General features: G+C 42.6%; 1 protein-coding gene across 2 annotated transcripts in view; it reads left to right on the plus strand.

The window, feature by feature from the left end:
• Positions 1–7,905: 7,905 nt before the first annotated feature.
• LOC142399497 (disks large-associated protein 1-like) overlaps positions 7,906–16,810 on the plus strand; it is a 205,885-nt gene continuing 196,980 nt past the window's right edge. For both annotated transcript variants that reach the window (XM_075484215.1, XM_075484216.1), the window contains exon 1: positions 7,906–8,024. The gene's annotated coding sequence lies outside the window, so the exon portion shown is untranslated. The remainder of the gene's footprint in view (positions 8,025–16,810) is intronic.

Below are 16,810 nucleotides of genomic sequence, written 5' to 3' on the forward strand. Positions count from 1 at the left end.
CGAGGATCAGACCGCCAAGGTCTCTGCCTTTGGCTGCCACCCAGCTCACAATGCACCCGACCCCCATGGCCTCTCCCACGGGTGGTGAGCCCGTCAGAAGGGGGACCCGTGTCGTTTCTTCGGGCTGTGCCCGACCGAGCCCCACGGGCACAGACCCGGCCACCAGGCGCCCCCCATGCTGGGCCCCACCCCTGGGCCTGGCTCCAGGGGGAGGCCCCGGTAACCCACGTCCGGGCAAGGGTACACGGTGTCCAAAAATATTCATCATCATAGGGGTTTTATGAGCTGTTCTTTGTCTGGTCCCTCATCTAGGATCTGTTTGCCATGGGTGACCCTGCCAGGGGCTTAAAGCCCCAGACAACATAGCTCCCAGACCCATTGGGGCACGCAAACCCCCCCACCACGATAAGGTGACAGCTCATGGGGGGGAGGCATGAAATTCTTCTACAGAAATGAACTTGTACAAATGAGAAACCTCATAGAAACCTATTGAAAAGCATTTGTGTTTGTGTAAGGAAACATCCATATTCATGCGTATGGTTTGACCGGCTGCATTACAGCAGGGGGATTTCTGGCGGGTTTAGGTTCCGAAAAATTTTGACATTTCTACTTTAAAAAGAATATTATAACAATGTAATGCTATACAATAAACAATAATCGTACACAGTGGCATGCAAAAGCTTTGGCACTACAGCCCAAAATCCCTCTCAGTGTGTAAAGTGAGTAAAGTATTAGTTATTAGGCATTATCAGGTGGTGGAGGAAGGCTGCACGGTGGTGTGGTGGTCAGCACCGTTGCCTCACAGCAAGAAGGTTCCAGGTTCAACTCCCGGCTGGTTCTTTCTGTGTGGAGTCTGCATGTTCTCCCTGTGTATGCGTGGGTTTCTCTCCGGGTACTCCGGCTTCCTCCCACTGTCCAGAAACATGCAGGTTAGGTTAACTGGTGTCTCTAAAATTGTCCTTAGGAGTTAGTGTGTGTGGTTGTTTGTCTCATTTGTCTCTGTGTGGCCCTGTGATGGACTGGCGACCTGTACAGGGTGAACCCCGCCTCTCGCCCAATGACTGCTGGGATAGGCTCCAGCCCCCCCGCGACCCAACTGACGGATTCAGCGGGTGTAGAAAATGGATGGATGGATGGATGGAAGGTGGTGGAGGATATTGTAACACTGTGTGGCCTTTTGATTTTCAAGTGTCAGTAAAACAACAAATGTTGGTTGCCATGCTGCACGGGTGAAAACTGATTAGAATTTGGTATATGTCACATCTCCCCTTTTAAAGGTAAAAGTTACACTTAAACTACAGTGCTAATGCTGGAGAAAACAGTGTCAAATAGAATTCTTATGATCGCCAACTTTGACCCCCTCTAAATTTGTTTAGGCCATTGTGCATTTTCTCTAACATTTCAAATCATAGAGACAGAGGATCACAATTAGATTTTTTTCCTTCAGCAGTCCATCCTGTTCAGCTCCATGAAATAGTCCAATTGGCCCTGCTAAATGGCTAACCTGATTTGACCTAATCTCTGACAAACTACAGGAACTGTAGCTCTGTACTTTGCTGTTGAGCAGATTTGAGGTGTTGCAACTGGTCTGCCATCTTGTAAGACTGTAGCACCCATGCCATCCTTTGACGCGTTCATTTGAAGTCTCACTTCCTTTTAAAAAGTCTAAATAGATCCTTGGTATAGCAAATGTGTTTGGCATAAACGGTATTCAGATTACAATTCTGCTGTAACAATGTTGGACAGGACAAGGTGTTGAAAAAAAAAAGTCTAAATAGGCTAGCGCAAACCCTAGTCCAGTTGTTCTCTTGGTCTTTTTTGGTTCTATTTGATCTGCTTCCTCATTTGTTTTGTCCTATTTGAACTCATTGTAGTAGGTGTCTTTGTGATACACTTGCCTAAACCAGGCTGGGAGTGAATCTAGTGAGGTAATTCACAATGGCAAGAATTGTCTGCAGCTCTACCTTTTTTCCGGTGGGTGCGTGTCACAGATTGCTTTCACCTTAAAGGGGTCTTGTTTCATCTTGCTGAGCATGGCTCTGAGGTTATGGCTGTGCCTTTCTTTTTTTCACTGAAAGACATTGATGTTGTCCATTACACCAGACGGCCAACCTAGACCATCATACATCTTGTCAATTTTTATCCTGTGCTATCACAATTACAAAGGAAAAACTGAGGAAACTATTTCCCTAATATGGTGTGAGGAATAATGAGCAATAAACTCCTCTCTGAGCTTGATGGCCCCAAAGCCTGATCTTGCATCTAATATACTCAAAAGTATTGTACTCCATCCACGTTGCATATTACGTTGTTTAGCGGGTGGCTTTATTGTCACTTTAAGTACCGAAAGTCCAGAAAAAGATTGCGTGTTTAGTTTTTTTTTTTGCATATTACTAGTCCACTGACCCTCTAGATTCCCACAGTAACTTTATGTGTAGGTTTCTCTTTTTTCATTTAGTCTGTTTCTGTCCTGAGACAGTTTCGGAGGGAAAATGGCAGCCTCCTTTATGGACAAGCCTTCGGTGTTGCATTGACATCTATCCAGAAACTGCACTCTCCCTGGAGTTCACCAATGCTTTTGAAAACATCCAAATACAAACTAATATGTCTTTGCACTGAGTGTGTTGGGATCCGTTTGCGTCAGTTCCTCAGTCTTTCCTCTAGATGGCGCCAATGAGCAGGGTTGGGCCACAGGCTCTGCAGGTGCGTTTTCCTTCGCACTCATCTACCCTCGTCAGAGGAGGATAAGAGGTGTCGGCCAGCACTTCGACACCAGAGTGTTTTACCGTCGTGGTCAGTGATGGCAAAATGAGGCTTTTTGAAGCATTGAATCATTTTGAAGCATTTTGTCATAAAGTGGTTCACTTCCCGAAGCTTCATTCAATTCCCTTGGGTGACATCTACTGGCAGTAGCGATTATTGCACCAAATGAAGCCCTGCGAATCTCTTGTGTGTATAATAACACTTATGTATGTATGTGTGTTGTACATATGTCTTTTTAGTACCTCATTAAAGATTCTGAGTAATTTACCCATGAAACAATAATAATTTAAAAACAATGTTTGGTTTGTCATTCATATTTTCTTTGGGAGTGTGCTTGGTGTAATAAAGAGGGCGCCTGTGTTACTTCAGGTGTTTTTATTTAAGAAAAGTAATTTTTGCACAGTAGAAGGGCTCAAACGGTTTCTTTTTTTTTTTAGACAATTTTTCCAGCTTTGGAAAATACTCTGTCACAGGGAACAGAGGAGGCTGGTGTGACAAGGAACAGTTTGGCTAGGTGCTGTAGGTTTGGATACAGTTTTGTGCTGTGCCCAATATTTCAGTGGATCCTCTGCTCGGTCCAGAGCACTATATAACCTCCACTATAGCATCTGCTGTGGCTTTTTTCCATCCTCTGCATCATTGTCCAGAAGCTTCCACAGATTCTCCTTTTCTTCCACATACCTCTTCTCCACCATGGCCTTAACTGTATTCCTACTTGGAATGGTGTATGTAGGATCCAGTTTTGCCAAAAATGCCCTGAATCCAGGATGATCCACCACAGTGAAAGGCTTGGAGTCCTTCACTATGAAGTCCACAAGAGGTTCATCAAGCTCTTGCTTCCTGGATCCTAAAAAAAGAAAAAAAAAACATGAATAAAGAAAAGTAACTTACACACATTTAATTGACATTCTTTCTGATTCTCCATGTATATCTATGTGGCGCTTACCTTGATTGGTGGCACGAGGCTGAGTGCTCTCGTGTTTGGCTTTATAATGCCTCAGCATTGATGACGTATTATTATACATCAGCAGCTGGGGGCAAAGCAAACACTGCACCTGTAGAACCAAAGTAACAACCTGTTAATACGTTATTCATCTTAGCTATTATGTATTTGGCGTCAGTAAGAACTGCACCTCTTGCATAACATCATGCCATACCATGACTATCACACTACTGCATAGTAGGCTATAGGCTTTCTAATGAACACTTTGAATTTACATTACCTTATTAGGTGGCACCAAATCGAAATATTCTCAAACTTTAGAACGCTTGGTTGCTCCATGACAGAATAATCCAAAACTCCGAATATCAAAAAACGAGAGCTGTTCGTAACGTATAATACGTGTAGACCGGGGACATGAACCGGGGCTTCAGCCATCTTGAATACACTGAATCGCGGCAAATGTTCAAAGCTCCGCCTATCAACTCGAAGCAGTGAAGTGGTTCAAACGTCATCAGTGACGTCACATGAAGCAAGCTCCGGCCCACTGCTTCACCATAACTACCCTGTCCAGTTTGAAGCGTGCTTCGAAGCTTCGGTGTTGGAGGTAACATCCCTGGTCGTGGTAACTCTAGCCCTCCGTACCTGTGAATTCTGTGTTCAATCTTCTTACTGAAGACTTAATTCCGTGTTCTCGTTCCCTGTTTCAGGTTTTTCTCCTGTCGATGGTCTGTACTCGGTTCCAGTTCCCTGGAAACCCCAATAACTTACAAGACTCTCCGTCCTCCTGGTTTATTTCAACCACTGCTGGCAAGACTGGACTCCTCATTCCTCATATTCACCTGCAGAACCAGATTCTAACCTGATCCGTTGGTCAAACCATCCTCCGTGACCGTTTTCCTGGACTCCTCCCGGTACAGTTCACTCTTCATTTTCAACCATTCAGATCCTTCTCACCTTCCCCTGGTGGACATCAATCAACCATCAAGCAAGCATCCATTTAATATCCACTGTAACTGTCTGATTTCCACTCATCATTCACCTGTTTGTCTCCAGAGCCTCCTGCGCATGCGCCGTACGTACCAGCCCCGGACCGTTGCCCCAGAGAATCTTCATCATTTGCACATTTTTCTAATTATTGTAAATAAACCCTTTTTACCGATACTGGTCTTCCTTGGGTTTTTCTGCATGTAGGTCAAACAACTGTCCAGAATCATGACAGAGTGACGCAGTGTTTGTTGGTGGAGCTGGTGTAGGGAGAGCAGGGCCTTGCCACTGCTCGAGCCACATATTGTTTAGGGCCAGAATGAACTCTGTCTACACAATGACGAAGATGTAGCAGCATTCTCAGACAGCAGGTTCCAGATAGAGATTAGGTTTGGGCCACATACACACAGAATGATATCAAGAGGTATAAGAAGGTCTCACAAACTCAGGTCACTGGAAATTTCCGTGCATGCTGCCATGTACATGTCTCTGTCGTTCTGATCAATAAATTCCACATAAGAGGCTGCAAAGGTGAGTCCAACTCCTTTTTCTCCACAACACTGGTGACTCCATACAGCACCTTGACAGCCGAGAGCTTTACATCTTTTGAAGCCTGGAATGGTTGGACTGCTGCAGTCCACAATGTATAAATTCTGTGTAATTGATCTGTCTCTGTATTTGTAAACATCTAATATTGATCTTGTACATTGTCCTAGTCCTATGTCTGCTTATGCCACATCCTCATCCTCCTCTTCCGCTATGTCCACAGGAGCCATGATTCAGAATCTTCATTACTGTGCAGTATGAGTTGTCTGCAAGTTCTTGGTCCTGCGCTTGGCTCACGCCAGGCACCCCTGGTTCCCTGCCTCCTTCTCACTGTGGGGGGTCTACCAGGGGCTCCTCTGTTGTCTGCTGGGCTGGAGCGTGGCTTTCGTATGATGGGCTGTCTGGTTTCTCCTTACCTCATGGGTTTTGTTGGTTGCCCTGGTTGGGGGGCCTTTTCTGTCTGCTCCTGATCTCTGGAGTGGGGTGTGGTTGCGGCCCCCTTGCCCCATTATAAGCTATAACTGGATTGCTTCTATCTATCTATCTATCTATCTATCTATCTATCTATCTATCTATCACATGCACAAGCATTCATTCACTCACATACTCACCCCACTGTTACAATGCGACTTTTGGCTTTAATAATAATCATTCACTATAGTGACTTTCCTTCTCATATACTTGCTGCTGGTGATGTTGTTGCTGTTTGTTTGTTCGTTGTGTGTTTCTTTTCATTTATGCTGCTGCAGGTGCTCCTGACGATCCCATACATGGCCACAGTTTGCTTTGTTTTCCCTCCACAGATGCAGCAGTTGGTTACCTGGTTTTTGGATGGACATTTTTTTCAAACTCTCTACTTTCCTCCCTCCACACTAGCCCTCTTTCTTTGATTTATCCTTTCAAGTATCTATAAATAATAAAATAAAACTCAAAATGCAATGATGCTGCAAACTATAATGAGAACACTGGCACTATGGGCTTTGCTCGATGCCTGTGTCTCTGAGTACAGCGTAGCATCACAGTGTTGAATTTCACGTTTCACTTCTGTCCGTTTTTTTATCTGAAATACACCATAGGAGAAAACTCTATTTTTATTCTTCAATGTTTTTTTTTTTTAAGTGGGCCTGTGAACATAAACTCAGGATGCTGTCGGAAACAGTGTCACACAGATTAGATCATTCCCCTCCATCCGTGAGGTTGGAACCCAAATTTTCTTTCTTTTGCTTTCTTTTTCCCTTTTTTCTTTTTTTCTTCTTCTTTTACAAGTTATGGGTTTGTAATCTAATTTACTCTGACACAATGTTGCCCAAGTCGATGCAGTCACATGGGACAGGTTGGCAACAGCTAACTTTTTAATGATCTACTTAAAACACAGCCTCCTGAGTTCCACTTGCCTCAAGTTGTGGTAATTACAAACACTTACTACTTCCGGATTCCGTTGCTGATTATTTCAAAATAAAGGTCACATAGAAGGCAGTAACATCAAACATAACAGATTCCATAGAATGAATTAAAGCACCCAGTTGAGCTTTTGTTTTAGCACTGCTGGCTTGTTCTTAAGTTCAGTCCACAGTGTCATGGCGCCGGATGGATTCTTCAGTCAGTTTACTCCTGTGCATGTATACTGGGACAAGGATAGGTGACAGAAGGGGGAGGTCCCTGGACCCTTTTTATGATTGTTGAGTAAGACAATTAAAGGCCAAATTTTTACAACTAAAGGTCAGTGGAAGTCTAGCTGTAGATCCTACACATAGTTGGTGTGGAATGTTTTGTGAAGAATTTCTATGGCTGTGGGTCATTTTCCCACTCTTTATTCTTTTATTCTTTACCCTGCATTTGCGTATGTCATCATCTCCTGTCATTACCTCTCCTTGGGTCTGGTCGAACAGTAAAATAAAGATGACCTTCTATCGTCTGTTCCTCAGCTCTTTTCCTTGACATCGTGGAAACCTTGTGGGGTTAAAGAAAAGTGCAAGGAAAAATTCTTCAGGACTTAGGAAAAAGAAAACCGTGCTGCAATGAGAATGCAACCACTCTGACACTCAGCTGTAATGTGGCTCTGCAGCTCTGAAACCACAAATATTCAAAAAACTATTCAGCAAAAAGTGTTTAGATTCTTCGTCTGATGCAGTTTTGTCACATGAAGGTTCTGTCCTATTATTCCTATATTAGATATATACCGTACAAGTACATATACAAATGCACATCCTCTCATGCTTTCTTTCTATGTGACTGCCTTTTCGCGTCTGGTGTTGCTTGAGTTATGTTTCCATAATAATAAACATCGAGATATATCTCAGATTATTCGAATGGATGATCTTTTACTCAAGAAAGTTCAATACTGAGAACTTGATTCAGATTTCAAAGCTTCAACCATTCTCACAGAGGAGGATCTGAATGGTATTAAGGCAGCCGACCTGGGGTGTGTTTTTATTGCTTCCATGTGGAGAAGATGTAGTCTCAGTCAGAGCCAACACCTGCGCAGCTGGAAATACACCCTGAAAGTGATACTACTGCAGAGGTGGTCCTGGTGGGGGTTGATGCAACAATTCAGTTAGTCAAATTTGATTTGACTTTTATTCTGTAGCGCACACACCCCCCCCCCCCTGCCTGTCTTCCGGTGGAATTCTGCCTGACTGGGGTGCACTTGCTGCCGCAGTTGTTGCAGACCACAGGCTGGAGCGACCCGCGCTGTGCCCGCACGTCCACAGCACGCTCCCTGAGACTCGCGCGCAGCGGCAGGAGCTGTGGATTAGGCAGTCGGTGATGGTGTGAGGAGCTTCTGGAGGTAAGCAGATGTTCCAGATGTTGGCTTTGGCGCGCAGAGCAGATGCAGCTGCGCGTTTTTCCGCCGTCGGTCGCTGCATCTGAGGCTGAATGAGTCACACCGGTGGCGGGCTGTGACAGCCATCATTACAGTGTGCAGCCGCACTGGCGTTAAAGGAGATCCAGCAGCAGCTCGCATCGATGCCGTTCTCGCGCGTGTGGAAATCCACAGCTTTCGAATTCCATTTCTCTGGTTTATGCCTTTTTCATTTTTAATTTTTTCCCACTCAATGCTTCAAACAAGGTGACCAAAAATCTCCACTTAAGTCCGAAAGATCCATCTCACCATTATTGGCTCTATTTCTATATTTAGCTCGCAGCCCACGCACCGTTATTCTGAGCACCACCTGAAGTTTCAGGCAGATATTTAATGGCAGAAATGAGATGAGCCGGAGGGGCTCCTGCCAGCGCGCGCACACTGATGCTGTGTGGGGGAATTAGGAAGGATTTGCTTTAACATGGTCATGAATATCCCCTAAGATGCTGGCTTTTTTCTCTAGTAGCTCCAAAAGCTGGCAGATGATGGAATATGTTCTGTGACATTCGCTCCATCCCATAAAGACAGCGAAGCCGAGGGGGTCCCCCGCACGCGCTGCCATCCCTCCTTGAAGCCGCTCAGTTAAATATGCGCAGCTGGATGGAGGGATGCTGTGGCGGACAGACCGGTAACCCGGGCTGATGGGATGGCTGGGATGCTGCAGGAGGTGTGGAGGCTGTAGATGAGTTAGAAGTTAAAGAAAGATCTCAGAGAAGCTGGCGTCGTGTCGCCTGTGGCTGAGGATGAGAGGACGTGAGACCCCAGCATGTTTCTCATTCCGCTGCTGGTGAGAGAGAAACGGGCGTGTGGGCGTCAGATCCTTCCTTCTCCGCGTCTTACTTCCACACAGAACCCAGAGACACTGCGCAGACAGCTGACAGGGGAGGAGAAGCTTAGATCTGCCTTTAGTTACTGACTTTGTGTTCTTACCCATAAAGACAAAGGTAAAACACAGCACACTCACTCAACATGTTCCATTCATGTAGCTACATTTCTGAAAGTCTCCAAGATCCTTTTATGATTTTAATCCCACAGACACTGTGTGTGCCACCAGTGGTGAACTAATGCTCCATTCTCTCACTGTGGAGATGACCATGATAATGCTGAGAATTATAGTTACTTTTGAGTGTTTAACGTGCTTTTTGTACTGATAAAACAATGACCTGACAGAGAGGACTTCATTTGCAGAATTTTGGATTTATTGATTTATTTTTACATTGATTAAATTTGCATTTATTGATTTAGTTTTATTTATTTTTATTTTTACATTTTTAAAGGAAAGTTAAATCCAACAATTTGACCCAAGATGTTAAATGCAGGTCTACTGATGGATGGATTTCTTGGTATATTAGTTTGGGTTGCTTCTCATGCTGTCTGGCTGTGGGCTCAGGGCTGTGGTGTCACCTGATGGGCCCCTGATGGGCCCCTGACGTGGAGCCCTGCAGTGCATTCCGGAGCAGCACTTCCATATTCTGTAGCCACACATCAGCACAACGTGTTTTTACTGTAGGTTCTGCTCACATTATCTGACTGTGGTGGGAATCAGTTTCATGGGTCACAGAGACTCTGAGTCCGGACTCAGATGTGTGTGTCCTGGTGAAGTAGTGACAGAAAAGTGGACACATGATCCAGAGCTCTCACCTCGGCTGATGTTTCCAGCTGTGACTAATGCTGGCTGTGTGGTGCAGGTGTTGCTGCATCACAAGCCAGAAGCGTGCTCACCTTCACTCTCACCAGCATGGAACAGTGAGCAGCATACTGTCAGTGCTCTTGCATATCGTGATCTTATGATCTTCAGAGTTAGAATCAAGGCACCGTCTCCCCCTCGCTCCATCAGTCACGCCATTCATTTTTCCGTCTGGCTTAGAAGCCATGAAAACAGTTTCTACCCTTGACTGCATACCTCCTCCAAGGCTGAAGAAGACATTTCTAGATCCATCAAAGACATCATCCATCAAAGGTTACTAAGACATCTGTTCAGCCAATAATGAACAGTATCAGTCAAACCCAGGACTTGATGGCCCTACTCTTCTTTGCAGTTGTTAAGCACTTTTTTTCTTGCTTTGTTTTTCCAGATAAAGTGCTGGGAAACTTTATTGACCTCAGTTGATATGGGTTCATTTACATGTAAAGATGTTCAAAAAGTGTAGCTGTTGTCTGGCAGTTAGATCAAAAACTGGATCATCAGCCAGTTGAGAAGTTTTTTTTACTGTTTGCTAAAAACTGATAGAAGAGATTATCTTTCATAAGTGAGATAGGGCAGCCGTGTCTGACTCCTCTTTGAATGGAGAATCTATTGGAGGTTTCCAGATTGACTCTGATTGAGCTGCTTATGTTGTTGTGTAACATTTGAATAGTGTGGATAAAGACAGTGCCACAGCCAAAGGGTGACAAAGACAAAGAAACTAATGTTCCGTTCTGTCAAATGGCTTGTGGAAATCTAAGAATAAAATCAGGTCTCTAATATAATCTGTTCAATCCGTTTGCATAAGCTAAAGCTAGCCGTTTATGATTAATAGCCATGAGAGTAATGGGATGCCAGTTATCAATGAAAAGAGGGTCTTTGTCAGGTTTGGGAATAAGAGAGACGATGCTTTATTACAGGAGTCATTTCCCCACGGTTGATGCATTTAGTAGTTATGGGCTTCCTGGAGGATATCCCAGAAGTGTGGATAACATTTAGCTGAAAGACCACCAGTGCCAGGGAGTTGATCTTTTCTCTGAGAGGAAGGAGCCTGTTTTCATTCAATGCTGGAGAGATTTGTGTCACAGGAGGCTCAGAGTTGTTTCTAAATGAAAATGATCAAATTCTGTTCCAAAGTTTTAGATTCATTTCGGATCTTTGGAGAGAGTTTCGTTGATATTTCTCCTGGTTAAGGATTTCCTCTTAAAGTTTCTTTTTCCAAAGCAAAAAGATAGATTGTGTTTTTTTCTCCCTCCTCCAGCCGTTTGGCTTGAGATCTCATAAATGCATCTTTGAACTACTAATACCAATAGTATTAGTAGTTTATTATACTAATGAAATACTCTTTACGAATCGAGGATTTTTCAGTTGTAATTCTTCTTCAGGTAAGATACACTTCTTTGTTTGTAGATGGTTCAGTTTATTCATCAGCACAGATTCATCTATTTTTCCTCTTCGATTCCTTTACCTCTTTTAATGACTTCCAGTCTAACTTGATATTTGAAAAATTCCCAGACATTTATAGGGTCAACATTGTTGTCAAACAAATTTTAGTCACTTTAGTGAACTATTGAACTGACAAGTGATAGAGCCATGCGTTCATCTTGAGCAGAGTACAGAACTGAAACTCTTTTATTTGCAGAATTAGCTAAACAGTCAGTAGGACAACTTCTGATTAGAATGCAGCTGCCAGAAGTCTTACATGAACACAGATTTTTGAACATATTACTCTAGTACTCTGTGTTCAGTGTAGAATCCCTTTCTAAATCCTGCTATTAGTTCATTTTCTTTGGGCCCTTATAAGTTTTTTTGGTTATTGCATTGCGCTGTACGTGTTCAAAAACTGTGTATATTTGTCATTGGGGTATTATTAAGGTGTTGGATTTTTCATGTTTTTCTTGTGCTTATATGTTTAGAAACCATGTCTTTCAATGTAAACTCTTACATTAACTTTATTTGTGATGAAATGAGCTCGATAAATAAACTTTCATTCACAGGTTATACACTCAAGAACACTAGTTCAAACTGTGGATCCAGAGACTGAAAAAGGGTTGACTGAATATTATTTAACCCCTTAACGCCTATTGTCGCATATATGCTACAAACCGTTTGACTCAATAAACCAGCTGAGATAGCATCTTTATTCCCCCAATGCCGGTTAGTCCATATTCACTACGGACCTAGGAATCTTTATATAAATAAATATGTAAAAAAAAAAAAGGGTGAATAAAAAAACATTGTTTTTTCACTGTTATATTACTGTGTTGTTGTTATCTTATTATTGACCATTATGCCTGGTGTTGCAAATAAGCAACATACCAAATTACATACCAAACATACCAAATTGACTCCAAATTGATCAGGATGCCTGTTGTCGCAAATTTGCAACATACCAAAATTTCTATTTATTTTTTGTGCAAAAGTGAAATGAATAATCTCAGCATTATTTACCATCTACTTAAAGGCTAAAACATTTTTATATATACAGCTATATAAATTCAGGCATTAAGTGGTTAAAGAAAACTACAATATATTTTAAAATGACATAATTGGTGCTTTAATAATTAAAAAACAGTTGAGTATGGTTAAGTCTCACATCTGCAGCATCTGTTTTAGGAGCAGAATCACTATGGTGATACATAGTTCTACACATCTCCCATTTGAACTCAAAAGCTGAATATTTTCATTAGACTGTTTTCAGGAAACAACTTAATCAGGTTTCCACTAGGGGAGTAAAATAATGAGACCTCTGGGTGTCATCTCCAGTCACTAGATGTGAAACAGATCTGCGCTGGTTAACAAATTAATCTGTGAAACACAGGAGCTGGAATAGCTTATGTGCAGGATATTACATAGATTCTTGTGTGTGTGTGTGTGTGTGTGTGTGTGTGTGTGTGTGTGTGTGTATACACCAAGATCAAATAAAGCCTGACAGCCATTGGACAGTAATCTTAAAGAGCCTGAGTTAATACATCTTGTATTTGCTTGAAGAGATGTACGTTATTTAGCTTGTATTGTTTCAGTAACACTTGCTGCCCAGCTCTGTTTTCAGTGCCCTGTTTTAGCTCATGTACCATTAAGGTCTTCCTTTTGATTGGCCCAGGCTGTCTGATTGGTCAAAGATGATGTTGTGCTAGACAGCTGTGTTTTTGGGCTTGCCAAACTATGCATTAGGCAGGTATTTTGGACATGGTGATGTGGATATGTAAGGAAGGAAAGTGAACTGGCACTGGTTTGCTAGCAGTTTACTCAAGAAGGAACAATAGAACTTGCATACATTTAACAGAGGTGTATATGTGCATTGTTTTCATCAGTTATAAAGCAATATGTTTGTATGGTTGTCTTTTATGAATATCAATTATTGTGAAACTGCACACGGTGCACAAACCAGATTTCCATTCCCATTGAAAGCTATAATGGCTGCAGGCACTCCCCTAATTTATTTACATGTAAAAACATCATGTGTCATGTTGGTGTAACACTTCTCCGTCCCTTATGAGGATCTTGTCTCTTGTTCATAAGTTAACACTCCAGGATGACCATGGCTGTGTTGCGTCTTGATGTGTAATAATGCTCCAGACCAATGAGATGACACCTACCTTATTCAAAGGTCATGGAGAGCTACAGCCAATTTACAGAAAAACAGAAAAACACAGCACTGTTGCTACAAGTAGGGGAAGAGAGGAATGCTTCAAATAACTGTCAATTGAAAGATTTATTTGACACCCTGAGGCACTCTTAATGCCTTCTCTTTGTTCCTGTGATCTTGCAGGGATGAGAACAGAGAACTGGTCTGTGGTCCCCACCTGCAGAACCACTCCTTTATAGGGGTGGTCTTGCTAACTGCCTCTCACTCCCACCTGCTGCCTGTTCCATTTGCACAACAGCAAATGTTGCTTCCTAACTGGACAGGTTGATTTCACAGAAGTGGATGTCTTGGTGTTACATTGTGTTGTTTAGGTGTTCCCTTTATTTTTTTGAGCTGTGTATTTTTCTCATCTGTTCAATAACACAACCCGCAGTTCTTATACATTAAGTGTCAGATGATGGGCATATTTTGTGCTGAGGAAGCTCAAATGATGCGTAATACAGACAAGTCATGTTAGGGTGCACTGATCGGGTAAAGGAAAATCTGAGTTTACAAAGAAAGGTCAGAACCACTGACATAGAACCGGTTATCTGCGAGTGGAGGTTCAGGGTTTGTTGAGCCAGCTTCCACAAACAAAGCTTGGCCGTGTTGACTGAACCGCAGTCCTCAGCACTTACGGTACCCTCCCAGAGGGCTGCTCCATTTAAAATGATAATGTTTGTCTGATCAGGCTGTTTAGTGACCGTCAATTATTTAGGAGAACTATGGGCAGATAAGGTTCAGTGCTGACTGGCTGGAGCCCCCTTATTATGACCCCAGGAGGTTGTTGTCAGCTTGTGAAAGAAGTGCAGAGTAGGTCTAGTTTGAAGACTTAGACAGGTCCTATTTAGAACGAGTCTTGTATTTGTAATGTGTAATGTTTGAACATATATCTTCCCACATAGTAGCTTGTGACTGTTTGTAATCAAGGAAACACCAAATTTCTGTGCCATCGAGCAGGAAAAACCCTGAAAAAGCATTATTGTTCCACTGCAAGTTTTTCACAAGATCCATACAAGAGTAAAACGGGAAACCTCCCTATGTGTACTATTCTTCAAAGACCTGGGTGATAATGAAAAAAGACGAAATTAAAATTTTCTTCATCAACCCCAAAGGAAAATAATCAATTAAATTGATCATCAAATTGATCATTTTCAATAATATGTTTCACTTCTTCACAACTGCGTTGTCATTCGGTACGTTATCACTGGATAAGCTCGAGTCCAGGCTCTGCTAATCCTACAAGAGCAGCTGGACCGAAAACACAACACAGAAAGATTTAATGAAACAAAACATGCAGAACAACGGAGCCAAAACCCACAATCATGGCTCCAGCAAGCATGGAACTTCCCTGACACACCCACTCAAAATAGAACAGATTCAAATGGTCCCATTAGCCAGTAATGCGGGCTCGTTTAAACTAATGTCCCTGCATACTTAAAAAACTTAACAGCCCTTGAGTGTGATTTTAAAGAGGACTGTGTTATGTATTCGTACATCCATAGTAATATTCTCTCTTCCCTTTGTGAAAGCCATGATTTCCTTTATTTGATACTCATACAGAGTGTAGTTACAGAGGCGTTTTCAGTCTAAAGTCATCAGTCTAAAGAATTTGTATGACAGGAGGAGTTGAGTGTTGAAGACATGATTCATGCTTCTTTCACAGTCAGCTGGTTGTTTCCGTCCCCACCTCCTTCACACATCCCACCACAGAGCTGTTCCTTTCTGCCTGTCTGTCTATTGTAGGCTTCAAAGGCATGCACAAAGCCTGGCTTTAATTCCTGAGAAAAACAGAACTGCAGAGCTCATCTTTTCGGAGATATCTCTGAGAAGGAGGTTATGCCTACACTCTTCTCTGCTCTTATTTCTTCCTTGCTCTAACGAGTGTGTTGAATCAGAACAGTCAGTGGGCGAAAAGCCAGAAATGAAAAATCTTTTCCACACAGATTGTGACGCACATCTCCTTTTGAATAGTGTTAGGCGATGAAGGGAATTGTTAATGGCCCCCAGCATTTCTTAATGTCTCTCTCTCTTTGTCTCTTCAGTTATACAGCTGTATGAAATCAGTTCCACTTTCCTCTGTGCATCAGTAGAGTTCCGTCAGGACCACATCAAGGAGTTATTTGTTTATAGCAAATGGTTCAATCCTTGCAAAGAATACTCTTGTCTAAAAGGGAATTTTCAGAGAGTTTTAGCAAAAATGCAAACTGAGCTGGAGGATGCCAAGCTAGTGGTTCTGTCTTGCTTGACTCATTTTGGATTTTTAGATAGCTCATAACGCTTTCTAACACCTCTGAGTCTTAAGCAACCAGGTGCATCATGTCAAAGATCCATTATTACTGGTCGGCATACAGAGAGAAAGGGTGTATTTGAACAGAGCTTCAGTAAGAACGGATGACAACAACTTTATAACCACTTACAGGTAAAGGGAGTAACTCTGCTTGTTACAATGCAATTTTCTCCTGGGGAAACGTGCATCATTCCGATCACATGAATGTTACTTTGATACTGTCTACTTGCCATATCACATCCCCCATGTGGAAACAGGACTCATCTACTGTAGCAGCTGCTAATGTGCTAACTGCGTAAAATGTGCACAGTACGGAGACACAATGGATCCCATTCAAAGATGGATAGAAAGATAGTGACAGTGCTGTTTCATCACGGTGTTATGTATAGCAGTGATCACCATTTTTTTTCTTCTCTGGAAACCTTTCTTTCTTCTCCTCCATAAAGCATGTTTTTACATGCAGAATAAATGGGTACACCAATCAGTCCAGAAAGACACACAGTGCCACTGGCGTATTTCATGTGGATATTGTTGCAGCTCCTCGTCTCAAATTTTTCTAACTCTGCACTCCAGTTTGCACAATTAAACTGCATGTTATTTGATTCAGGACCTTAAATCAGATGGTTGTCCTCCTTGTAAGTGAATGTGTCCTTGAGATAAACTCAAGTTTTTATGGAGTTGTAGGTGCACTCACAACATGCATTGTATCCTCACACAGACTTTTTGATAGTCCAGGTAATGTGGTATAACTTTTACGTGAGCAAATCAAATTTTTGCAGCCTCTGTGGAGTGAAGATCACACACACCCTCTGTGATCCTTGGCATCCCTTTAAGCAGGGCAGGGACCCTAGATTGGGAATCAGTGTACAGGGTGTGTAGTGTTGTCTACTGTCTTGATCACACTTGTCAACATTATTCTTCGTACATTCAGCTCAACAAGCTCCTGAGCAGTCCCCAGCACAGTTCCAGCTTTCAGTAGATCTAGCAGCATAGCAGCTAGCAGCTAGCAGCATAGCAGCTAGCAGCATAGCAGCTAGCAGCATAGCAGCTAGCAGCATATCAGCTAGCAGCATATCAGCTAGCAGCATATCTCTGTTTGGTAAATATGC

This window comes from Odontesthes bonariensis, chromosome 14 (genome assembly GCF_027942865.1).
Source record: "Odontesthes bonariensis isolate fOdoBon6 chromosome 14, fOdoBon6.hap1, whole genome shotgun sequence".
NCBI classification, from domain to species: Eukaryota; Metazoa; Chordata; class Actinopteri; order Atheriniformes; family Atherinopsidae; genus Odontesthes; species Odontesthes bonariensis.